Raw genomic sequence first — 26858 nt, forward strand, 5'->3', positions numbered from 1 at the left:
CGGATACAAATTGGGAAGGAAGAAGCCAAGATATCATTATTTGCAGATGATATGACAGTATACATAATCAACCCTAAAATTCTACCGGAGAGCTCCTCCTACATCTCATAAACCACTTCTTAAAATGGCTGGATATAAAATTAACTCAAATAAATCAGTACCTTTCCCCTACTCAAAGCATAAAAGGGCTGAGAAAGCAATTAGGGAAACAACACATTTCACAATAGTCACAAAATAATATAAAATATCTTAGTGTAATTCTTTTTTCTTTTCTCATTAAACTTGTTTTAATGGGTCTCAAAATTCTGTGACAGATTTTTGGTCAAGTCGTTTCCATTAAAAAGTACTGATTTTGAAAACTAATAACTTAAAACTGCCACACACACACACAAAAAAAAATGGTCCACAAAACACTTTTTCCTTCTGAAGGTTTTACGATGCATTGTTATCATTAACCAGTCTTTTACTATTAAACTTAAATGGCCAATTGATACAAACAGTTCTGAGACCGTTCTTCCACCACTGATTAAGACTGGGGTGGCAGGGGTTAGGGATAATACTCATTTAGCCTTCTGAGCTTTCTGGGCAGACTTGGTGACTTTGCCAGCTCCTGCAGCCTTCTTGCCCACAGCTTTGATGACACCCACAGCAACTGTCTGCCTCATGTCACGAACAGCAAAACGACCAAGTGGAGATAGTCAGAGAAGCTTACAACACACCTGGGCATGCCAGGGACCATGTCAACAATGGCAGCATCACCAGACTTCAAGAATTTGGGGCCATCTTCCAGCTTCTTACCAGAATGACGATCTACCTTCTCTTTAAGCTCAGCAAACTTGCATGCTATGTGGGCCGTGTGATAATCCAGAACAGGAGCATAGCCAGCACTAATTTGGCCTGGATGGTTCAGGATAATAACCTGAGCAGTGAGGCCAGCTGCTTCCATTGGTGGGTCATTTTTGCTGTCACCAGCTACATTGCTACATCTAACATCTTTGACAGACACGTTCTTTACATTGAAGCCCACATTGTCCCCAGGCAGAGCTTCACTCAAAGCTTCATGCTGCATTTCCACAGACTTGACTTCAGTTGTTACATTAACTGGAGCAAAGGTAACCACCATGCCAGGTTTGAGAACACCAGTTTCCACTCGGCCCACGGGGACAGTGCCAATGTCCCCAATTTTATAGACATCCTGGAGGGGTAGTCGCAGAGGCTTGTCAGTTGGACAAGTTGGCAGCAGAATGCAGTCCAAAGCTTCCAGCAGTGTGGTGACACTGGCACTGCCATCTCTGTGGGTGACTTTCCATCCATTGAACATATAAGGCATATAAGCACTTGGCTCCAGCATGTTGTCACCATTTCAACCAGAAATTGGCACAAATACTACTACGTCAGGGTTGTGGCCAATTTTGTTAATATAGGTGCTGACTTCCTTAATGATTTCCTCGTATCTCTTCTGATTGTATGGTGGCTTGGTGGAATCCATTTTGTTGACACCAACAATTAGCTATTTCACACTCAAGGTGTAAGCCAGAAGAGCATGCTCACAGACCTGCCCGTTCTAAGAGATACCAGCTTCAAATTCACCAACACCAGCAGCAACAATCAGGACAGCACAGTCAGCCTGAGATGTGCCTGTAATCATGTTCTTGATGAAGTCTCTGTGTCCTGGGGCATCAATGATAGTCACATAGTACTTGCTGGTCTCAAATTTCCACAGGGAGGTGTCAGCAGTGATACCTTGCTCACGCTCAGCTTTCAGTTTGTCCAAGACCCAGGCATTCTTGAAGGAGCCTTTTCCCATCTCAGCAGCTTCCTTTTCAAACTTTTCGATGGTTCTTTTGTCGATTCCACCACATTTGTAGATCAGGTGGCCGGTTGTGGTGGACTTGCTGGAATTTACGTGTCCAATTATGATGATGTTGATGCGAGTCTTTTCCTTTTCCATTTTTGCTTTGAATTAGCGGTGGCTTTCACAACACCTGTGTTCTGACGGCAAACCCATTGCGAAAAAGCTCTTAGTGTAATTCTAACCAAGCAAGTGAGAGATCTGTATGACAAGAACTTCAAGTCTCCAAAGAAAAAAATCAAAGATCTCAGAAAATGAAAAAATCCTCCCACATTCATGCTTTGGCAGGGTTAAAATAGTAAAAATGGCCATCTTACCAAAAGCAATCCACAGATCCAATGCAATCTCCATCAAAGTTATAACTCAATTCTTCGTAGAGTTAGAAAAGCAATATTTATATTCATTTGGAATAATAAAACCTAAGATAGCAAAAACTATTCACATCAATAAAAGAAACTGTGGGGGAGTCAACATCCCTGGCCTCAAACTATACTATAGAGCAATAGTGACAGGCAAGTATATCACTGGAATAGAACTGAAGACCCAGAAATGAACCCACATATTTATAGTCACTTGATCTTTGACAGAGAAGCTAAAACCATCCAGTGGAAAAAAAGACAGCATCTTCAACAAATGGTGCTGGTTCAATTGGAGGTCCCCATGTAAAAGTGATCTGTTCTTATCTCCTTGTATAAAGTTCAAGTCCAAGTGGATGAGGAACCTCCGTATAAAACCAGATACAATGAAACTAAAGAAAGGAAAGTGGGGAAGACCCTTGAACACATAAGCATACAAGAAAACTTCCTGAACAGAACACCAATGGCTTAAGCTCTAAGATCCAGAATTGGTAATTGAGACCTCATAAAATTGCAAAGCTTCTGTAAGAGACTGTCAATAGGACAAAACAGCAATCTACAGACTGGGAAAAGATCTTTACAACCCTATATCTAATAGAGGACTAACATCAAAATATACAAACAACTCAAGAAGTAAGACTCTAGAGAACCAAACAACCCTATTAACTCAAGAAGTAAGACTCTAGAAAACCAAATAACCCTATTAAAAATGGTGCACTGAGCTAAACAGAATTCTCAACTGAGGAATCTCTAATGGCTGAGAAGCACTTAAAGAAATGTTCATCATTGATAGACATCAGGGAAATGCAAATCAAAACAACCCTTACTCCAGTCGGAATGACGAAGATGAAAAACACAGGTGACAGCACATGTTTTCGAGGATGTAGAGAAAGAGGAACACTCCTCCATTGCTGGTGGGATTGCAAGCTGGTACAGCCACTCTGGAAATCAGTCTGGCAGTTCCTCAGAAAATTGGAAATAGTTCTACTTGAGGACCTAGCTATCCCACTCTTGGGCATATACCCAAAATATGCTCCAACATATAACAAGGACAAATGTTCCACTATTTATTTATAGTAGCCTTATTTATAATAGCCAAAAGCTGGAAACAACCCAGATGTCCCTCAACAGAGGCATAGATACAAAAAATGTGTTACATTTACCCAAAGGAGTAATACTCAGCTATTAAAAACAATGACTTCATAAAATTCACAGGTAAATGCATAGAACTTGAAAATATCATCCTGAGTGAGGTAACAGCACCACAAAAAAACCACATATTATATGTAATCACTGATAAGTAGATATTAGTCAAAAAGAAGCTGAGAATACCCACAATACAACTCACAGACCATGTGAAACTAAAGAAGAAAGAAGACCCCACCAAAGTGTGGATGCTACAGTCCTACTCAGAAAGGGGAAAAATTAATCTCTGCAAAGTAGAGGGAGAGATGGATCTGGCAGGGAGAAAGGAGGGGGAGGGGAAAATGGGGGCCAGTTCAAATATGGGAGGAGATGGGGGAGTAGTACAAAGGGTCAGGAACTTTAAAGTAGTTGTATAGCAGTGGAGGAAGGGGAACTGGGGGTAATCAGTAGAAAGTCTCAGATACTAGGGACCAAAGAGGCTTCCAGAACCCATCAACCAAAATGCCCAACAAAAGGGAGATGTAGAACCAGTATAGGCCATATCCAGTGACTAGACATGGCCCCTGGTTGAGGGATGGGACCACCCACCCAGTTCAAAAATAGGAATCCAGAATTCCTCCTGTTAAAAGGAAATGCAGGGACAAAGAGTAGAGCAGAAACGGAAGGAAAGGCAATCCAGAGACTGCCCCACTTAGGGATCCATCCCTTTTGCAGACACCAAACCCAGATACTACTGCTGATGCAAAGAAATGCTTACTGGTAGGAGTCTGGTTTAATTGTCCACTGAGAGGCTCTGCTAGAGCTGCACCAAATCAGATGCAGACACATGCAGACAACCATCAGACTGAGCATGGGGACCCCAACGGAGGAGTTAGGAGAATGACTGAAAGAGCTGAAGGTGTTTGTAACCCCATAGGAAGGACAACAATATTCACCAACACTCCCCTCCTAAACCTCCCAGGAATGGAACAACTAATCAAGGAGTATATGGGTGAACCCATGGCTCCAGCTACACATGTAGCAGAGAGGGTTGACTTATCTGGCATCACTAGGAGCCCCATGGTCCTGTGGAGGTTTGATGATCCAGATTAGGGAAATGCTAGGGTGCTGAGGCAGGAGTGGGCCGGCGAGTTAAGGAGCACTGTCATAGAGGCAGCAGGAGGGAGAATGGATAGGGGGCTTGTGGAGGGGAAACTGGGAAGGGGGGATAACATTTGAAAGAACCAATAAAAAGTGAAAAAAAAAGAAAAGTGAAAACAAAACAAACAAAAAACGAACAAACAAAAACAAAAGGGAGACACCGAAAAACCCAAAGAATAATTACATCCTTTAAAAATCTGTACTCCACAAAATTGGAAGATCTAAAACAAATGGAAAAATTTCTCAAAGCATGCCATTTACCAAAGTTAAATCAATATCAGATAAACAATTAAAATAGACCTATAAACCCTGTGAAGTAGGAATAGTCATGAAAAATCTAACCCAAAAAGCCCAGAGCCAGATAGTTTTTTACCAGACTTTCAAAGAAGAGTTAATGCAAATGTTCCTCATAATTCTACACAAAATAAAAACAGAAGGAATCATCTAGTTAGTTTTATGAGGCCCCAGTTACCCTTATACTCAAACCACATGAAGACTCATGAAGAAACAGAATTACAAACCCACTTTCCTTATGAACACAGATGTAAAAATATGCAATAAAATAATTGTAAACTGAATCCAAGAACACATTCAAAAGATCATCCACCATGAACTAGTAGACTTCATCTCAGAGATTCATCAACATGTTGATGGTTAAAATACATGGCTTGAAACTACAAATGGATCCCCAGACAATGTCATTAATTTAACAGGCTGGCAGTCAATTATGGGTAAGACTATGCATAGAACCTTACCAACATAAGACAGAAATGCATTGGTTTGGTAATGCATATTCCATGATGGGCAAGTAAGGCCTTCTTGTCAGAACAGCCTAAGACAGTCACAGTCTTGTATATGAAATATAAACGGGAGAGATGTGGAGAACTTTTGGGGCTGCTTCCAGGAATTTGCCAAGGATTTGATGTTGGTCTAGGAAAAGGAAGTAGGCTCAAGATGAATACAGCTGAAAAAGTGTTCTTTGTATCTTGATATGTATGATTAAGACCCTGAATACGGTAATCATGGGACATTTGTTTAAGCCTTATTTGTTCCTTGACTGCTCTGTTTATGCTATAGGACTGACCATATTCTTTGTATGTACCTAAAATGGTATAAAGCAGACTGGAAAAAATAAACCTGCTTCAGCTTTAGCACTGGCAGGAGTCATGTTATAATGCTGTCTAATTGCTTTTTTTTTTTAAATCTTCACTCCCTTTTTCAAGGCCCTGTTGACTGACTGAGTTGTCTTAATCACAACATTTATATCACTGAACATAGAAAAGATGAGCTGGTACCCATTTAGAAGCTTCTCCACTTCTCATTAGCATTCATGGTACTTAAAGATATTCTACAGATTACCAAAGGAGCATGGTAACGATCTATATCACCCAGAAGCAAACCCTGTAGCCTACAACAATGGCCTGCCTATTAAATAAAGTGTTGAAATAATTGCCCAATTATTATAGGGGTAACCAACCACTTTTTAAAATTGGAGTTAATGTCTACTCCATAAGATGCAATCCATACACAATACTGCTAATGTGGCCAAGAACTTGAGAATATAGGTCATTGGCCAGAATAGTGATTTTCAACCTGTGGTCATGACCTCTTTGGGATCGCATATCAGATATCATGCATATAAGATATGTCTATTACAATTCATAAGAGTAGCAAATTCAGAGTTATGGAGTAGCAATGAAATAATGTTATGCTTGGGGCACTCTATTAAATGGTCAAGGCATTGGGAAGGTTGAGAACCAAAGGCCTAGAAGTAAACCTACCACCCTTATTCTGCTAAGGGAACACAACAGCAAAGTGACTATTAATTCCTGTGCTTAAAGATCAGTGCCTCCCTCATCCGTCATCAGAGAAATTTATTCTTGCAGTATATGAGAATTAATGCAGAGAGTCATCACTGGACAATGTACACAGAGTGAAAGACTTTGGAGCCCACAGTCCTTAATGAGATGTGGTCATCATACCCCTCCACTCAGGTCAGGGACTTATGTGGAAGAGGAGTGCAAAAATTTTAAAGAACCATAGGCGATCGAGGTGACAGATGGTTCTGAAGAACCAGTGTCTTCCAGAAACAACAAGATTTAATGCAAATATGGACTCACAGATAAAAGGGCAGTTTACATAAGGCCAGCACAAGTTCAAGCCAGATATAGTCCTACAACTGAGAGGTAGAAATGAACACAAAATCTTACTCCTAATCAAGAATTATTTTCAATCAATAACTGTTGAGAAAGGAAAAATAAGTTTTCCAATGAAGGTTATTGGTGTATTAAGTGCATTCCAGATGAGACTACATACTCATGAGTACTAGGCCAATATAAAATATACTCCATTTTTACTAGGGGTAGGAGAGAAATTGTTTCATTTTTTTTCTTAGTTTTGACAATTTTTGTCTTATTAGTTTTGGTTTTCTTGGTATGATTTTTATTTTTGTAAGGTTTTTGGAAGATATACACATAAAGATAGATAGATGGATGATGGTAGATAGATTGATAGATGATAGATAGATAGATAGATAGATAGATAGATAGATAGATAGATAATAGAGTTGGGTGAGGAGGCAGGTCGAGAGGATCTTGGAGGAGTTGGGGGAAGAGAAACATCATCAAAATATATTGTGTAAAAATATTTTAAAAATAGAAAAAATGGCAAAAAGAAAAAAATTAAAAAGATATGAGATAGAGAATATCATTCCATAAATACATAATGGTTCTCATTTTTATTTTCTTTCACTATATAAGCTAAATACAAAATATTTTCTTCTTTCCATGAATCTCATTTGAGAAAATATTCTGCATTGAGAAAATATGATAAGCACAGTATTGAATGTGTACCTATGTCATTTTCTGTTACAGATGTTCTGATTTAAATTTCAATTCATATTGGGTGCACATCCCCATGTCTTGGTAGATAGGTTGCCAATGGCAGGAGTGAAGACACTGGAGCCCATTGCTGGAGGACAAGGTGAATGAAAGCAAAGCCAGGCAGGCTATTTTATTGTTTAAGAACTAGGCATAAGAGCGTGGTTATTTTGGGTTTGGGTTTCTGTTGTTGTTGCTGTTGTTGTTGCTGATTTTTTGTTTGTTTGATTTTCGGGGTTGTTAAAATTCTAGAACCTCAATCTGGGAATCTTCTATATCTAAGGATGCAAATACAACTATGTTGAATGTTTAGAAAGGAAATTTGTTGGTGGCATCAATATAGAGAAATAACAAAAAACAGAAATTCAGAGGAAAGATGGAGCTATATCAAGAAAAGGATTAGAATTGTTTTGGAGCACGCTCTAAGAAGGCTGGTAACGCAAGCTCAGTATGACTGTAAACTATATTCATAAATGCAAACTCGGACTGCTGAGCAACAGAGAATTATTCAGAAACCTTTGAAACTATGAACTCAGTAATTGCATGACTTACATTCCAATTTGTGAGTAAAGGTATGTATAGTTACCGACAATATTAATTTGATATGTGTATGTTGGGTGGTGATTGATGCAAGACATTTAATTTATCCTTACTATAAAATGTTTATCATTTCTTGGTTAAAACATTAAAACCATCTCTTCTTAATGACTAATTGTATAAAATTTTAGAGAGATGGAGACATTGTTCAATGATTAAAAGTAACTGGCTGCTTTTCTAGAGAACCTAAATTAGATTCCCAGATTCCATATAGTGGTGGATAAACATCTGTAACCCTAGTTACAGGGTATTTGATGTCCCCTTCTCATCTCTGCTGTTACTACACATGAATCTGGTATCTGATATCCATGGAAGAAAAACATCTATACATATAAAATAGTAATAATAATTTAAAAATCCTTTCTCCTAGAAAATTTGATTTGTGTGTGTACTGGCTGGTTTTGAGTGTCAACTTGACACGAGCTGGAGTTATCACAGAGAGAGAAGCCTCCCTTGAGAATGTCTCTATGAGCTCCACCTGTAAGGTATTTTCTCAGTTAGTGATCATGGAGGAAGGGCTCTTTGTAGATGGTACCGTCCCTGGCATGGTAGTCTTGAGTTCTACAGGAAAGCAAGCTGAGCAAGTCAGGGGAAGCAAGCCAGTAATTAATATCCCTTGATGGCCTCTGCATCAGATTCTGCTTCCTACCCTGTGTGAGTTCCAGGCCTGACTTCCTTTAGTGATGAACAGCACTGTGGAAGTGTAAGCTGAATAAACCCTTCCCTCCAGAAATTGCTTCTTGGTCATGATGTTTGTGCAGGAATAGAAAGCCTGACTAAGTGTGATTCAATGTTGTAAATCACGATCACCCCTCAGTGTAGTAATATGCTCCATAAGTTCTTCATGTTGTTGTTTTTTTCTACCTGCTACCTTCCCAGCCTCTGATAACTGTTCCCCTATTCTCTTATCATCAAGAATATGATATCTGTAAAACTTGTCCTATTGATGTGTTTGTGTGTGTACGTGTGCTATTGTGGTATGCACATGTGTGCACGTGCACCTCTGTGTGTTGTGTTTTCAAGAGAGGTTTTTTATAAATTGGATATATTTAAATTACAATTCAAATGATATTCCCATTCCCAGTCTCCTGTCCGTAAGGCCCCAATCCCTTCCCTCTCCCCTTCTTCTATAAGGCTCTTATACCAACCACCCTCACTTCCCTTCACCTCACGCTAACATTCCCATACACTGCGGGAGTGGGGGGTCCAGCCTTGGCAGGACCAAGGCTTCTCACATTGGTGCCCAACAAGGCCATCCTCTGCTACATATGGAGTCATGGGTCTGTCCATGTGTAGTCTTTAGGTAGTGGTTTAGTCTTTGGGAGCTCTGGTTGGTTGGTACTGTTGATCAAATGGGGTTGCAAGCCCCTTCAACTCCTTCGATCCTTTCTCTAGTTCCTCTAACACAGACCCCATTCTCAGTTCAATGGTTTGCTGCTAGCATTCTCCTCTGTATTTGTCAGGCTCTGGCTGACCCTTTCAGGAGACAGCTATATAAGCCTCCTGTCAGCATTCACTTCTGGACTTCATCAATATTGTATATATATGGGCTAGATCACCAGGTAGGGCAGGCACTGACTGGCCATTCCTTCAGTCTCTGCTCCAAACTTTGTCTCCATACCATACCCCGCAATGAATTCTTTTACCCTTCTTAAGAAGGACTGAAGCATCCACATTTTGGTTGTCCTTCTTGAGTTTCGTGTGGCCTGTGTATTGCATCTTGGGTAATTCGAGCTTTTGGGCTAATATCCACTTATCAGTGAGTGCATACCATGTGTGTTTTTCTGTGACTGGGTTACCTGAGGATGATATTTTATAGTTCCATCCATTTGCCTATGAATTTCATAAAGTCATTGTTTTTGATAGCTGAGTAGTACTCCATTGGGTAGATGTACCACATTTTCTGTATCCATTCCTCTGTTGAAGGGCATCTGGGTTCTTTTCAGCTTCTGGCTATTATAAATAAGGCTGCTATGAACATAGTGGTGCATGTATCTTTGTTTTATGTTGGAACATCTTTTGGGTATATGCCCAGGAGAAGTATAACTGGGTCTTCAGGTAATGCCATGTCCAATTTTCTGAGGAACCTCCAGACTGATTTCCAGAATGGTTGTACCAGCTTGCAATTCCACCAACAACGGAGGAGTGTTCCTCTTTCTCCACATCCTCACCAGCATCTGCTGTCGCCTGAGTTTTTGATCTTAGCCATTCTGACTGGTGTGAGGTGGAATCTCACGGTTGTTTTGATTTGCATTTCCCTGATGACTAAAGATATTGAACATTTCTTTAGGTGCTTCTCGGCCATTCGATATTCCTCAGCTGTGAAATCTTTGTTTAACTCTGTACCCCATTTTTAATAGGGTTATTTGGCTCTCTGTAGTCTAACTTTGTGACTTCTTTGGATATTTTGGATATTAACCCTCTATCAGAGGTAGGATTGGTAAAGATCTTTTCCCAATCTGTTGGTTGCTGTTTTGTCCAAATGACAATGTCCTTGGGTTTACAAAGCTTTGCAGTTTTATGAGGTCCCATTTGTCGATTCTTGATCATAGAGCATAAGCCATTGTTGTTTTGTTCAGGAAATTTGTCACTGAGGTGTGTTTCCTGTAGGCAGCAAAATGCGTGGTCCTCTTTATGTATCCAGTCTGTTAATCTGTGTCTTTTGGGGTGGGAGGATTGAGTCCATTGATGTTGAGAGATATTAAGGAATAGCGATTGTTATTTCCTGTTATTTTCATATTTATAGGTGGGATTATTTTGTGTGCTTCTCTTCTTTTGGTTTTTTTGGAAGGAAATTACTTCTTGCTTTTTCTAGGGTGTACTTTCCCTCCTTGTGTTGGGCTTTTTCATGTATTACCATTGTAGGGCTGGATTTGTAGAAAGATATTGTATAAATTTGGTTTTGTGATGGAATATCTTGGTTTCTCCCTCAGTATTAATTAATTGATAGTTTTGTTGGATATAGTAGCCTGGGCTGGCATTTGTGTTCTCTTAGGGTCTGTTTGACATCTGTCCAGGATCTTCTGGTTTTAGTAGTCTCTGGTGAGAAGTCTGGTGTAATTCTGATAGGTCTGCCTTTATATGTTACTTGACCTTTTTCTCTTACTGCTTTTAATATTCTTTCTTTGTTTTGCACATTTGGTGTTTTGACTATTATGTGATGGGAGGAATTTCTTTTCCAGTCCAATCTATTTGGAGTTCTGTAGGCTTCTTGTGTGTTTATGGGCATCTCTCTCTTTAGGTTAGGGAAGTTTTCTTCTACGATTTTGTTGAAGATAATTACTGGCCCTTTAAGTTGGGTGTCTTCACTCTCTTCTATACCTAGTAGTCTTAGGTTTGTTCTTCTCATCCTGGATTTCCTGTGTGTTTTGGGCTAGGAGCTTCTTGTGTTTTACATTATCTTTGACAGTTGTATCAATGTTTTCTAGTGTGTCTTCTGCTTCTGAGATTCTCTCTTCCATCTCTTGTAATCTGTTGATGCTCGCACCTATGACTCCTGATCTCTTCCCTAGGTTTTCTATCTCCAGGGTTGTCTCCCTTTGTGCTTTCTTTACTATTTCTATTTCAATTTTTTAACTCTTGGATGGTTTTGTTCACTTCCTTCTCTTGTTTGGTTGTGTTTTCCTGTAGTTCTTTAAGGGATTTTTGTGTTTCCTCTTTAAGGGCTTCTACTTGTTTACTTGTGTTGTCTTGTATTTTCTTAAGGGAGTTTTTTATGACCTTCTTAATGTCCTCCATTATCATGATAAAATGTGATTTTAAGTCTAAATCTTGCTTTTCTGGTGTGTTTGGATATCCGGTTTGCTTTGGTGGGAAAACTGGGCTTTGATGATGCCAAATAATCTTGGTTTCTGTTGGTTGGGTTCTTGTACTTGCCTTTGGCCATCAGGTTATCTCTGGTGTTAGCTTGTCTTGCTGTTTCTGATGGTGGCCTGATCCTCCTGTGGGCCTGTGAGTCAGCACTCCTGTAGACCTGTTTTCCTGATTTCTTTCAGCCAGTTATGGGAACAGAATGTTCTGCTCTCAGGCATGTAGTTGCTCCTGGCAGCTGGCTTTCAGTTCTCAGTGAGGGCAGCAACCAGAAGGGTCCTGCCCCTACTGTTCCTATGTCCTTGTTCGTAGTGGGCACAGATGGCACTAAGCGTTTTCCTCTTGAGTCGGGAATGTGAGCAGAGTAGTCTTCTCTGAGTTTTCAGAAGTGTCCGCACCTCTGAGGGTCTAGCTCTCCCCTACCCGATGGGATTTGGGTACAGGAAGCTGTTTGACCAGTTCAGTTCAGATATGGGCACAGATCTGGACTGTGGGGCTCCTGCAGCTGACTGCTCCTATATTCCTGTTTCCAGAGGCACTATGCAGTTTCCTCTTGGGCCAAGGATGTGGGAAAAGGTGGACAGAAGTGGCAGTCTGTCCTGCCCTGCAGTCTGAGGATTGTCCGCACTTCTGGGTGTTCAGCTCTCTCTCTAGTTTCCAGTTTTTAGCTATTAAATCAATTGAGTCCCTTAATTTAAATTGTCCTTAATTCAACCACTCAGATGGAGCATTTTATCTTTAGCATTTATGAGTGGCAAACAATACATCGTTAGTCCATAATTAATGATTTGAATTCTGGAGATAGTGCTTAAATGCAACCTCTAGATCTCTTTAATTTTATCTCCAACACCCTTAAAAATTAAGAATATCTAGCATTCACTCAGAAAGAGTTTTCATTCATTTTATCCACTATTCACTTTTTGCCTCATTATATTAAGCAGTCTTTATAAAGGCGTTATGAAAAAGCCAACAGGAAATCAAGTTTTGTATCAGTGAATCTATACTTCCTGTTTGAGTCCTACCAGGCTGCTTATGATACTGGACTGATGCAAAGAAACAAATGTAGTTTATTCATACTCAGTGGTTCCATATTTATTCCATAACAAATTGCCATTAATCACAAAAAGATTTGAAATACACTGTATGTTGAGAATTTATATAGTAAATAGTAAAGATATTTCTATAGTAAATTACATATTAACTTAAAATAGCATTAAAACCATTTTAAATACTCATATTCTTTTCAAGTGATGTCAGTTTTAGCAGGAGAAAGAGAAGAAAAATGATAGGAGTTAAAGTGTCTGGCTCTTGAGTTCTGAGTCAGACAAATTCATCATAAAAGAATCAAATATGTCCTTGCCTTGTATTGAGGTTAAATATCCATCAAATGAAGCAAATCAAACTTGACTAATGACTTTATTCACAAAGTATATTGCTGAAAAATGACAGATGTCTGTGAGAGCCAAAGGGCTTTAAGTATGCTTTTTTATGCTCACTGGATGAATTTTTTATAAAAATGTTCAGATTAATCACATTTCATAAAGACTCTTTAAGTAAATTAATATTCAAAATAGATTTTACTTTACCTTTTAAATATTCAAATTAAATTTCTAAATTATAACTACTTTTTCCTTCCCTTGACATGGGAATAAATATAGTTATATCTATAGAAACTATTATAGTTATAATATGGTCATATCTATGACAACTATTAGATTCTATTGGTAGACAGTACAAAGAGTTATTTTTGATATACTTGGTAAAAATAAAGTATATAAATCATCTGAAAGACATGAATTAGATAATAATTCATATGTAATATGAATTATTTTGTTGATAGTTTCTCTCAAACTTTTTCCTTCTGACTAATTTACCAATGTCTAAAGATACAAGAAAAAAGCAAGACTCTAAATTGCTATCCACAAAGATGCTATTTTGTATAAAATTTCTTTGGGTTATGCTATTTCTGTTTTGAGGTAATAGAATAGCACATAAATTTGGAAATGTCATACTGTTTAACTGAAACTTGAAGACCACTCAATAATCATACTTGAAGAAAATTGAATGAGTGCATTCCCAACCAAATAAAATCTACTTAATTTTTATTTAGAAAATAACTTTATTACTCTAAAGAATATAGCCACATAGTATTTATTGTATTTTATTTTTGTTGTTTAGTGTTTTCAAATAAATGAGAACATGAATACTTTACAGGTCCAGATGTATTGACTTGTGTTTTTTGATGGTGTGATGGTTAGTCTTGGCTGTCAATTTAACTACATCTGGAATTAACTAAAACCCAAGCAGCTGGGTACACCTGTGAGGCATTTTTATGTAAGTTAATTATTTGAAGTGGGAATATTTGAGGTGACAGGATACATCTTTAGTCCAGATCATTTGAAGTGAGAAGATGCACCTTTAATCTGGACCACACTATTTTATGGCAATTTATACGAATGACACAAAGGAAGTCAGGTTTTGCTTTTTGGCTACTTGCTCTAGCTCTCATTGGCAAGTTTATTTCCTCACTGATACCTAGTTTTTCTCATTGGCAAGTTCATTTCCTCACTGACCTAGTTCTTCTCAATTTTGGAGTATAATGAAGACCAGCTGAGACATCCAACATCAAGGACTGACAACTATTGGATTCTATTGGTAAACATTATTTGAGTAGATGAACTATAGCCTGTAAGTCATTTTAATAAATTCCATACTTAAGTATGTGCACATATACATAAATATTTCCTGTTCCTCAACAAAGCACTGCTTAATTCAAATGGATTATTTAGAAGCACGGGTATTCGTGTTTCTATTCAGAAAATTAGTAAAGCCTACAATCTATGCTCATATCAGGAATATATTTAACAAGTGTCAAAGAACATACAAAACCAAGGTCTCAAATACAAGTGGAATTATTTAGTTCAACTCTAATATTAATGTCAACATGAAAACAGTCAGAACTAGCAATATTTTAATAGCAATCAACTTGAATATTAAGCTATATTAAGCATTAAAAAGTCCATGGCTTTGTTTTATATCTCTATTCAGAGGAGGAGCTATGAAAACAAATACTGCTCTCAGAATTTCCTTGAATAACTCCTTAACCCCTTAGTCCCAGTGAAGCATATACAATAGACAATCACTCAGTTAAGATAACCTTAAACATCACACACTGAGTCCCTAGAATAGTGTAATCAAATTTTGAAATAAGAACTCTAGAATGCCTCTAATGTTCCTGTATCATGCACTGTAAATATTCTGACCTTAATTGCATTGGTCAAAGAAGGCATCCAGATATTTTTTTCTACCCTTTGTAATTTTACTACTCTAGAAACATTTCCTGATCATACAGAGGTCTAGATTCAAGTCAAAGCCATGACCAAGTTGTGACGTCCTGGCATAATTATTTTTGCAGTGTAGAAAGCAGCAGTTCTAAATTTGAAATCTCAGTACTCTAACATATTACAGCTGTTGAGTTCTGTTAATATGGTAGCCCGAATAAGAATGACTGGCGTATGCTTATATTTGAATACTTGGTCACCAGTGGGTGAAACTCTTTCATAGAAGGATTAGGAGGTGTGACTTAGATGGAAAAGATATCTCACTGGGTTGGGCTTCGAGCATTCAAAAACCACACCACGCCTAGTTAGCTCTTTATGCCTGGTTCTTACGAATAAGATGTAAGCCCTCCTCTTGCTCTCTTGTTCTTGCTCTGTGCTCTTGCTCCCCATTCCCCTGCCTCCTCTCTCTCCCCCTATGCTCATGGCAGGTCTCTATTCCGCTCTCACTCTCGCTCTCGCTCTCGGTCTGCCTTTTTCTCAAATCCACCCGCCACGCCCTGAATATACTCTATTCTGTACTTAAAATAAAAATTAAGCCCTCATCTATTTCTCTATCCTCATGGCTGCCTGCTGTCATGCTCCCCATTATGAGAGGCACAGACTCATCCTCTGAGATTAGAATTTCCAAATAAATTCAGTCTTCTGGAAGTTGGCTTGGTCATATTGTCATCACATACAGTAGGAAAGTTGCTAAGATGAAAAGTCAGTCAATTAGAAATTGAATATCTTTGAGATCCATTGAGAAGCACTTGTAAAGTAAATATCCTTTCAGTCCAAAAGATTAAAAAATATGATATCTTAAAATTCTTGAACAACCTTCACTAATGTACAATCTATGTAATATATTTTGCCATTGGTTTTTATATGTATCTTCAACATAATGAGACAAGAGAAGTATAATTTCATATTCGATATGTTTTTCTTAAAAAATGCTAGGTTTATATATTCTTAATTATGAGTGAGAGTTGGTAAATAGTCTTTTATGAAAAGAAATAAAAATGAAAATTGCTATCTTTTATATGACAAAGTTTCCCCAGAGTTTGGAAAAGGGTAGAATGATAATTCAAAACAAGAGGCTTATTCAAGCATGTAAGGGTCCCACATTTTACCAGAATGACAATAGGAATCTACACTTATTTCTTCATATCTATTGTCAGAGTCCAGTCATGAGAGTTTGAGCCCTCATGTTCATAAATAAAACTTTATATGAAGTTTGAATTATTGTTGTTCTTTTGTTGCAAATCATGCCTATCATGAGTTAAATTTTCTTGCTTGTATTTTCATAAATGTTTGTGTTTGAGTTTATATATCGGAGTCTTTATTCCAGACTATTTCACAATACTGCTTTATCAGTTCTGAAACTTTCATATAATGTATGTTGATCATATTCACTTTTTCCACCAATTTCTCCCAAGTCCTTCCCAACTGTCTTATTTTCCCCACATCCTGCTGGTTTTTGTTGTTGTTTGTTGTTGTTTAGTTTTTAAATGCAGTCCAATGTGTATTTCCCAAATACTCTTGAGGGCGAACCTTCCATGGAAAGGGGTTGACCTATCATGGGTTACATACTTTAAGTAAACTATTTTCTCCGTCCAAACAACTGTCAATATTAATGGTTATTTGGCTGTGGGAGAAACTTTGTGCACACTTCTTACCCAACATTGGGATTTTGTCTGATTGATCTTGCATGGCAATATAGCATGCAGCCATATAGAAAAATGTTTTTCCAAACTATTTTCTATATTTAATGTTTACAATAACTTTAGAATTAGTCACTTAGTTCAAATGCAAAGACAAACTTTATCATTTGAATTTCTAGGTTAAATTTAACAACCAATTTATGTATTAATTTATAGTGTGTGAAAAGGTGAAAATTATAGCATTACAGCTTCATCATACTGACAAGCCAAATACCTGTGTACAGACAAGGGCTAGCAGTTAAAAGTTGAGATTCTTATAACAGCTAAACATAAATAAATATTAAACAAGATTAAAGAATCTTCTATTAAGATTATCCCAATTTTATGTTGAGATCTACACATAAGACATAGGTCATATATCCATGTCAATGGATATATAGTTTAAATATGTATATGATTTACTTCAGTTAAATGCAATCAATATATTTGATAAATGCAATCAATATATTTGATATTGTGAAAGCTTTGGTCAAATACAATATACATACTTTTTATGTTGGAGAAGAAAACATAACAAAAAGTAAATGATATTTTATCCAGTTTGAATCTATCCATAGATTTTGGACAGAAAGAATTCATAGATTCTGGACAGAGGAACTCCTTGACATAGAAGCCCATCATCTATCTGGTCAAACAGTATGTATTGAGAAGAAAGTATTCAACTGATGGCACCCAGAGCATCAAGCTAAACAGACAAATTCAGCTTTTTTTCCTTCTGTGCTACATTCTCAGTATCGCACAAGACTAATTACAAGGCATCCCAGAGCATCAGAAAAAAATACTAAAATCAACAGATGCAGGAACCCTCTGAATCAGTCAGTCTTGGAAAAATAAATCAAAAAAACTGTGGATGAATTTAAAAATGCTAAGACAAACTCTGACCCCGGGTGGACTTCTGTTAATGTGCCCTAAGGAGAGTAGCACAGAATTTAATCTGAATGACCTGCGCCAGCAAGAGTAAAGACACTAATGCTAAAATTCATTTAGATATGTACAGTGATGAGTTTTTTCCTGTCACACAAGCAAATTTTTAATAAATTGTTAGATATTTGAACAGGAAAAGACAGAAACATAAATTAAATTCTAGAATCATAGCACATCTGGAATTTGATATTAAATATGGAAATCCTGAGATCTTGACCTGAACTAAGCTGCTGAAATCATGATCATCAGAGGGAATCGGTGGTGAATTTGTCTGTAAGGGGCAGAAGCACTAAGAAGTAATCAAGACTAAGAAATGACTCTCATGAATATCATGAGAATTCACAAAGGGGGCAACTAATGAATACTGAAATACTTGTAATGAAATCATATGAAAGTATTCTGTTATAGTGATTTTAATACAGGCTAACAAATGCCTTAGGAAATTGTGATTAAATAGGTCATATATAATACAGACACAGGGAAATCATTGTATCTGAAGTATCTATCAAGAACTTAGGTGAATGTCTTTGTACAAAAGATTGAAAGAAAGTCAGGATGGCAATAGAAAGAAATCAAGGACTCACAATATGGTTACATGAGTAATTGTGTGGAAGAAAATTTAGGAAGCACACTGGACAAATCTAAAAGTATTTGATGTATCATTACTAAAAGGGAAGCAGTTGGTGGTGATTACACTAGTAGTACTCAGTGGGTAAAGTCTAAGCGTGTCTCTAAGTTTTCTATTGGACAGAATCCTGCAACATACAGTGCTATGGCACACATAACAGACATCACTAAAGTTGCTACCCACTAGTACGGTGGTTCTCAATCTGTGGATCATGAACTATTTGGAAGGCAAATGACTCTCACGTATCAGATGTGCTACATATCAGATATTTACATTAAGATTCATAATAGTAGCAACATTACAGTTACAAAGGATCAATGAAACTAGTCACTGCAGCATGAGAAACTGTATTAAAGAGTCACAGCATAAGAGGTTGAGAGAGAGAGAGAGAGAGTACTCTAGTACAGCACGCCAGCTCACCACTAGGACAGTTATAATAGTTAAATCACTGTACCACTTCAGTGTGCCAGGGATCTGTCCTCTGTTTGCCCATGACCATGGTTTGGAGCTGGGTTGGGAGACATCCAGTTCTCTGATCTCACATCCATGTCTACTCTCAGGCCACATCTGTCATCAATTCTTTCAGCTTAGTTCTCCTGCAGAGCCTCCTCTGGGACAGTGATTAGTGTATCAAATATCCATTGGAGATGTTCTCATTATCTAATCTTGTGGAGAAGAAATGAAGGCAGAGTGAGTAAATGATAGTTCCAAGATGTCTTGTTTAGGGTTGGCACAATCCCGTATTTATTTGCCCTTGCTTATCAATTACTGAAGAGAGATTGCACGGGTAAATTCACATGTCCCTGAGCTCTTCAGCTTACACAGATTTTTTAGGTTATTGACAAGCAAAATTGTTATTATAATAGCATTTCTAAATAAGAGGGGTACATTTATTTTCCTGAATGGCTATGTCTTAGATATGTCAGTAGATAATGACATTTCCTCGTGGGCTTGTTTAGGTTCCCAGATGAAAAAGTTACAGTGACAGAGATAGCAATGCTCTGAGCGCCCACTGTCATCTTCTCTATGAACTCCCTTCGAGGGGAATGGCATCCAATAGTTAGCATCTGCATGACATGTATCCTAGTATTCTCTTTCATGAAGGGAGGGACACTCATTTGAAAATACTCATCTCAAATGTGTAACTTAATTCTTTAATGTTTCCCTACACCTTCAGTTCTTCTGAACCTTTACTTTATTTCCTTCTTTATTTCCATTCTCTCTCTCTGGGTCTCTCTCTTTTTCTATCTTTATTTATTTTGAAGTACTTGTTGGAAGAAGAAAACCAATCCCGGTAAATGACCAGCCCCAGAAAATGACCAGGCTCATATCACTCTATAACAAAATTTCAACAATTTTACAAAGACTATTACACCAAGACTATGATAAAATAAATAAAAAATAGGATATTTGATATCTTTTGAAATAGAAATTTTCAAAAGGAAAAAAGTCACTGGGATGTCTAGTGAACAAACAAAACTTTTTCCTTTCTGTTGCAGTTGCCAATTAATCTCTACTCATACCAACCCAGTGGCAGCATGAGGTCCTTATTATGCACCTCAGTGTCCTGGGTTCTTAGATGAAAGACACACACACACACACATACACACACACACACACACTCACACACACACACTCTCACACACACACACTCACACTCACACACACTCACACTCACACACACGCACTCTCATACACACACTCACACACACACTCACACACACACGCACACACACACACTTATATTTTAATAAACTGCATACAGTTCAATGGCTGGGTCACTGCTTGACCTCCACATAGCTAACACCTCCCCTTTGATATTCCTGACTTATTAGTTACTAAAATCTATATTCCATCTTTTCTGCCCTAAACTGAATGGGGGGTCCCCTGGGGCTGCTCTTTCCCAGCTCTTCTATGACTGGTATGCTCTCTCTCTCTTTTGCATCTCTCAGGCCTGGACCATACTCCTTTCCCATATGGTGATTCTGTCTCCTTCCTCCCTCTGTCTCTAGCCTGAGCATCCCAAAGTTCTGCCTCTCTCTCTTTCTGACCAGCCATTGGCCACCAACAAGTTTATTTACCAATCAAAACCAAGTGGGAGCAGGGTCCCTCAGTGTCTTACATGCAGATATGTGAATTCCTGCATAATTTTGGGGACCTAATTACCCTAAGTCATATTAGACCAAATCCATACCACTTCTCTGCCCTAAATGACTGGACGTTGGTTTTTAAAGTGTTTTATCATTGAGTAGTCTACTCTGTGCATGTATGAAATAAATGACAATGAATTAGCACATGTCTACCTTCCTTCTGAAGCACCCATTTCTTTCAGCCTTCCCTTCAACATTTCTCCAAGTAGAATTTTAAATCCAGCAATAAATTCTTCCTGCCACCCTCTTATGGAAATAAATCAAGAGCCCACATGGTTTAATCCCTCATGGTCTATACGTTTCTTTATTTTGTTGAGTTACAAACCAACTTTGTTTAGTATCGGCATCTTTCTAGAAGTTTGGGCCAAAATAAATTGTTCATGGATTGCTAATGATCACTATCCTAAATTTGTTTTTTTTTTTTTTTTTGGTTCTTTTTTTCAGAGCTGGGGACCGAACCCAGAGCCTTGCGCTTCCTAGGACTATCCTAAAATTTTAAGTGACAACATGATCCTGTAAGAAGCAGCCATGGAAATATCACTGAAATTATACTCAGAAAATCCTACTGGATAATATTTATTTCATCTGCATTCACCCATAAGTTTATAAAAATATCAATTTTTCTAGTCATTAGTTCTACTACTCATTACAAGGCCCAGCGTGTTTTGTTGGGTTAAAATTGTGCACATTGTCATTCAGTTACCAAACTGACATTGTCGCTGCCCAATACTATTCTAAACACTGGACATGAAACCTACACACACACAATCCTATTTTTGAGAAGAAAAATGAAAATCTGATGTGGAACACAGATATTATATGGACAGTCCCAAACTAGTTATCCAGCAAAGCAATACAACAATAATGTGTGAAGTTTCTTTGCTGGGGAAAGATAAAGGATCATGGCTGCTGAAGTCATGAAAGTAAGAAGACAGAAGTTGTAGAGATGGCTTAGAGGTTAGGAGCACTGACTGCTTTTCCCAGGGATCCAGGTTCAGTTTCCAGCACTTGGGTGGTTCACAATCATCTGTACCTTCAGTTCCAGGACATCTGATATTCTCTTATGGTCTCTTCTTCCACAGAGCACATGTAGTGTGTATACATACATTCAGGCAAACACTCATATTCATCTCTTAAAAAAAAAAAGAAGATATGACTCAAGATGACACCTAAAATTTCATCGGGCAAGGACTTGAAAATGCATATTGTGTAATTTGCATCTAGAGGTTCCTAGCAGACTCTAGATCCCTTACTGTGTATCATTTTATTATTGAGTCTCCTTTCTATATGCCAAGATGCACAATCGTGGAATTGCTCCCATATCCAGTAAGTAGGTCTTCGGTTCCGGTTAGGATGTCGTCTGTGGTTCCCAGTTCTATTTAAGTAGCTGCACAACTCATTTTTCTGAACTTCTAGAATGTAGGAAGTAGAATGGATATTGAAGCAACAAAGTTACTTCCAAATAAGACTGCATTCTGGTGTTTGCCGTAAGCCTTCCATAACCCTGTCCCCGAATACAGGTTTTGCTAATATCTGTCAGATACTTGTACTGTGATAATTTTGCTCCAGATCATCAGAGGGCACGTACATGTTTCTCCAGACTCACTGCTTGTGTCGTCAGTGCTGTAAACCTATTTTGCATGTGAGGAAGACGGCATTGTGCTAGATTTGGCTGCTGTTACTATTTCCACATCCATCCACCTTTCCAGCTGTTCCTCCATCTTCTGTTTCTTTGAGTTGTGCATTTTTAGTGCATTAATTGAAATGGTGCACAGAAACTCATTAAAATAATCCCGTTTATAAGCCGTAAGATAACCAATAACACTTGTTTGTAATCTCTTTCATTTGCTTTGGTTATTTGGAAATATCTACATGGCTTGTCAGTTCTTAATCCTGGGGGAGGCAATATATATGCAAAAACTCTTGTCACCAATAGGCTTTAAAGACCTTTGTAACTGAGATTTTACGATTTTATGATCCCAAATGATGGATACATGGCAGATTACATTTTAGAATGTACAAGTATTCATTTCCTATGATACATGCATCAATTTTTCAATTTCTTTTCCACAGCTTTTGTTTTAAAGTAAAGTCAGACTCAGGTCACTTTTCATGAATTTTGAAACGTCTAACAGGAGAATGTTTCCAAATTTACTTGCCTTTTCATCATTTTGATACTATAAGCATTAATTTTAAAACAAAGTAACACAGTTTCGTCAAGGTATATTCACAGAGTGCCAGAGGAGCCATGAATACAGGGCAACATAAAGAGATAAAATCATTAAAATAATATTCAGGAATTGGAGTAATTACTTCTGAATTTGTGCAGGTTTCATAATCTGGCTACTCTGAAGCAGTTGTTGCCTAAACATAATGTGTCTCCTGATGACAATGAGTTTTTCCTCTACTAAAATCTGGAAAACGGTCTATTTGGAAATGTTTTCAAAGTAAAATTCCAATTCTGTCTGGAAATCATCTTAGAAACCCCAGGGATGGGATTTCTCACTCCAGTCCTGGCTTGCCTTCTCAGGATCTCTCTTCCCAACTCTTTCCATACTATCTTGCCTTCCTGGTCCTGACTGCATGATTTGTTATTCCTCCTACTCATTTCATTATGTGAGGGTTATTCTCTTTCCCCCTTTTATTTAGTTTCTGTTAATTCAGGATTCAGTCTATCCTCTGAATATCCATGAATAATTTCCTACTAATATTAAAGATGTTAGTTTAATACTTCAATCAAAATTCTTTTTTGAAACAATACAAATTAAAGATAAGTACTGCTAGCTTTTAAAAAATTAATGAAAAGAAGACATTAAAGACCAAAGATTTAGTGTTAGACCCTATGAAACCAAAGTAAACCTTAAATCATAGGATGGGATGACTATCAAGTAACTAATCACCTTTCTTGCAAGGCAGATTCCTTGTTTCCAATAAATCATTTCTGAATCTAAACTTGGCTCAGAGTACAGGGACCTTCCTCTGCTCAAATCACTTTGAGGAGCAACCTGAGGAAATCAGTATTAAAGAGAGGTGTTTGGGAATGGAGGAGAAAGTTTCTACATTTGTTATTTTCCCCTCCTTTATTTAGGAAAACTGAGTTGATTCTAAGAAAAACAAAGTGTATTCTCTAATTGCTCAAATTAAACACGCTTCCCCCAAAAACTTAAGAAAAACATCCTCCTACACAAAATAACATGTCATGTAGCAAGCGGCAATCCTTCGAAATTCAATTTCAGTCAAGACTTGCTTTGAGTGTCAATGGAATCACACCAATTGGCATGACCTGTTTTTACATATAAACTCATATAATAATAAATATGTAGATAAAACTATTTTTAAACTCAGCAGTTCTATGATGCTAGGGTAGAACAATGGGAGAGAAAGAAGGAAAGCCCGTGGAGTTTGTTTTGTGCATGCAAGGTCCTCCTGAGCTTGTGGTCTACCTTTGGCCTTTGTTGAAGACACTGGTTTCCCCACCCCTAGCAGATATTAATTCCAATGGCTATTTGGTTATGGATGGGACTCCATTCCTGTTTTTCTCTCTCCCTGGTGGATTTTTGTCTGGCCTGAATTCGCAGCAGTCTTTTGCTGTTGCAGTCTCTGTGAGTTCTTATGTGTAGCGGCTCTGTTACAGCAGGAAAATGTTGTTTTCTTGGAGCCCTGTAACATCTCTGTCTCTTATCATCTTTTCTTCCCCTTTTCTCCTTAGATCCCCCAGCCTTGATTAACCCATTTAGAGATAAGAACTACAAGGTCCCTTTACTCTCTACACTTTGTTAAGTTGTTGGTCGCCGTGTTAAGTACTGTATACTACAATAACCTTCTTTGATGGTAGTAGGGCAATGTACTGATCTATGGGTATAGCAATACCCATGTAATTAGGGCCATTTTATTGCTATGATTCTTTAGTAGAATGATAGTTATGAGTTTTATGCTAAGAGCCAGGTTCTATCTTATCTCAGAGTCTTAGCTTCATTAACAGTATTAGGCGTAATTTCCATCTGATACAGTGGACCATAAGGCCACATTTTTTTACATCTTGATTGAATTGGGTATTTCTTATTTACATTTCAAATGTTATTCCCTTTCCTGATTTCCAGGCCAACATCCCCCTAACCCCTCACCCTACCCTTCTATATGGGTGTTCCCCTCCCTATCCTCCACCCCATTACCGCCCTTCCCCCAAGAATCCTGTTCACTGGGGGTCCAGCCTTGGCAGGACCAAGGGCTTCCCCTTCCACTGGTGCCCCTCCTAGGCTATTTATTGCTGCCTATGAATTTGGAGCCCAGGGTCAGTCCATGTATAGACTTTGGGTAGTGGCTCAGTCCCTGGAAGCTCTGGTTGGTTGGCATTGTTGTTCAAGGTCTCAAGCTCCTTCAACTCTTTCAGTCCTTTCTCTGATTCATAAGGTCATAATTTAAAGGCAGTGGTTATGCCCATAACCTTTACACCAGTATTGTACAAGTGTATCTTGTTGTTGGGCCATTGTTGTAGGTCTCAGGGTTCATAAGCGGATAAGATTGATGATTAGTCTTCTGCTATGGCAGTACCTTTCCATGTGCTAAATACTAGTCAGTGTGGGTAAATATTCTAATCAGGCGAATTTCTCTGTTTGATAACATAAGTAAGTGGTGTCTTCAGCAGCACACTGCCTCAGCATAAGGTTGTAGAGAATAATGAATACCATTGTCAACAGACTGAAGTGTTTTGAGGAAACTATGGGACTCCTTTGGCCAACAACTCCCATGGTATAGCCTATTCCTGGTCTTTGGAGCTTCACAACATAGCGTATGATGTTTAGTTGGGACATCCCCTTCCCTATTATATGTAAACTCCACTTAAAATTAATTTCTATATTTCCCAGGAACCTTTACTGACTCCACAATTGTTGTACTTGTTTGTATTACCACCAGCAATGAATAAATGCTTCTGTCAAGGGTCATGCAAGAAGAAGAGTAAAACAGCCTTAGACTTCATGGAATGCAACCCATCGATTATGACAATCACTGGGTGTGTCTTGGAGAGGCAGAGCCCCAAGGACTCTGAGCTCCTGAAGACGTCATGGTGTTATGGAGTATCACTCTGCTAGTTCTACTGGCAGCACTTTCACCCTTTCTCATCTATGCACTGTGTGAAAAGTCTGAGGGGGCGTCCAGCCGCTCACTGGACAGTGTCATTGGCATTCACAATAATAGTGCTTGATCATTTTCAAGCATTGCTGCTAGAGCAGATTAATGATCCAATCACCACCCTTGGAAAGAAATGCAAATTGATAGCAATGGCTGCCACCCTAAGAAAGAATGGATAGGTAGATTGTTAGTAAAGTTAGGGTAAGATGTGTTTATCAGTGACTCTGATATAGAAAATCTGAGAAAACAATTAGACATTCAGAAAGACACACTCTTAATAGTTGAGCTAGCGATTTTTAAGGTCAGGAACAGGAACAATGGCGACCTGACCAGCATTGAATGACATAATTCTCTTCTTGAGGCTGGGCTGGTAATCAAGATGATGATTGATTTTTTTATACCCACTTTTACCCACAGCTTCCTGATATGACTTAATAAAAATTATTAATGATTACATACGCACCGTGAGGATTTAAAGTAGAAATGACTGGTTATTTCTTCACATAAAAATTAGATTTGTGATTCTTTATAATCTTTATAAGGTCACCTCTTAAGATAAATACTAACATAATTAATTTTTTTCTTTGTAACCCTGAATTGCAGCCTGCCAGTAAAGAGAAACTGCCTGAGAAAATTACCTCGTTTGCTTAGATGTTGTTAACTCTAACAAGTTGCTTAGTTACTAATGTATGTGGGTTCTTGAGAGTGATTTGTGTTTCCTTCACCTATAATGCATAAAATGGTTCTTATGTAAAGCTATTGGGAAATGTACTGTTGTTAAATAATCGTTCACTAAAAGAAAAATAAGATTCAGTCACATTGTAATTTGTATGCTTCTTTAAAGATCTTGCTGGGATATATATATATATTATATTTATACAATATAAAATTTTATATTATATTTATATTTATATTATATTTTATATATTTTTTCACGCAGCATATATATATATACATATACATATATATGCTGTGTGAAAAAAATCAAGTCGATGGAACCTACTTGTTGGATTTTGCTTCATCCATCAAATGTGTATATGCATATATGTATATATGTTAAGTTGGTTGGAGCTTTGCTCCATCCACTCAGTATGTGAATCTGTATATGTATGTATGTATGTATGTATGTATGTATGTATGTATCTTTGTATGTATGTATGTATATCTGTGAACTTGTTGGAGCTTCATTAAGACAGTGTGTGGGT

General features: G+C 37.8%; 1 pseudogene; it reads right to left on the reverse strand.

The window, feature by feature from the left end:
• Positions 1-383: 383 nt before the first annotated feature.
• Eef1a1-ps11 (eukaryotic translation elongation factor 1 alpha 1, pseudogene 11) lies at positions 384-2019 on the reverse strand (annotated as a pseudogene).
• Between the last annotated feature and the right edge of the window lie 24839 nt (positions 2020-26858).

The sequence above is a fragment of the Rattus norvegicus genome, chromosome 11, assembly GCF_021556685.1.
Source record: "Rattus norvegicus strain SHRSP/BbbUtx chromosome 11, alternate assembly SHRSP_T2T, whole genome shotgun sequence".
Classification (NCBI taxonomy): domain Eukaryota; kingdom Metazoa; phylum Chordata; class Mammalia; order Rodentia; family Muridae; genus Rattus; species Rattus norvegicus.